This window comes from Penaeus monodon, chromosome 20, assembly GCF_015228065.2.
Source record: "Penaeus monodon isolate SGIC_2016 chromosome 20, NSTDA_Pmon_1, whole genome shotgun sequence".
Lineage (NCBI taxonomy): Eukaryota > Metazoa > Arthropoda > Malacostraca > Decapoda > Penaeidae > Penaeus > Penaeus monodon.
The window spans coordinates 44,813,181-44,813,666 of record NC_051405.1 but is presented as its reverse complement, the minus strand read 5'-3'; the positions used below and the strand labels follow the sequence as shown (position 1 = coordinate 44,813,666).

The following is a 486-nucleotide window of genomic DNA, read 5'->3' as shown; positions in this document are numbered from 1 at the left end:
AGTCTGCAGGGAATTGCTTTTTATTCCTTGACATTTAGATTAGCAAGAGTGGAACGTTAAGTTAAATGTCAGCCTCGTGTTTATCTCAGAAATTTGAAAGTTGGAAATTTTTTTTTTTTTTGCTCGATATGGGAAATATAACAACCTCATTCACACTGGCCGGTCTCCTCATTCAGTATGTGTGGCTGCAGCGAGGAACTCTCGATTGCCAGGCTGTGCAATTTTTGTTCCCTGCGAAGGAGTGACATAGATGAGGAATCGGATAATTAAATCCGTTGATTAAGACATTTTATAATTACTAGGCACTTTATATTTATTTCAATCATTCATATAATAGGAAGTGAATATTATTAACATTAAAAGAATACTTTCTGTCTGCATTATCGGTACTGTAGAAGTTAAACCATTCAAGAATGGAAATGCGGTACGGAAATAAAAAAAATAAAAAAATGGTGAAATCTAATTTTAGATGAATATTTAATGATG

General features: G+C 33.3%; 1 protein-coding gene across 1 annotated transcript in view; it reads left to right on the top strand.

Moving 5' to 3' along the window:
- Positions 1-486, top strand: part of LOC119585868 (serine/threonine-protein kinase OSR1-like) — a gene marked incomplete in the record, with an annotated part of 62,819 nt that overhangs the window by 36,088 nt on the left and 26,245 nt on the right.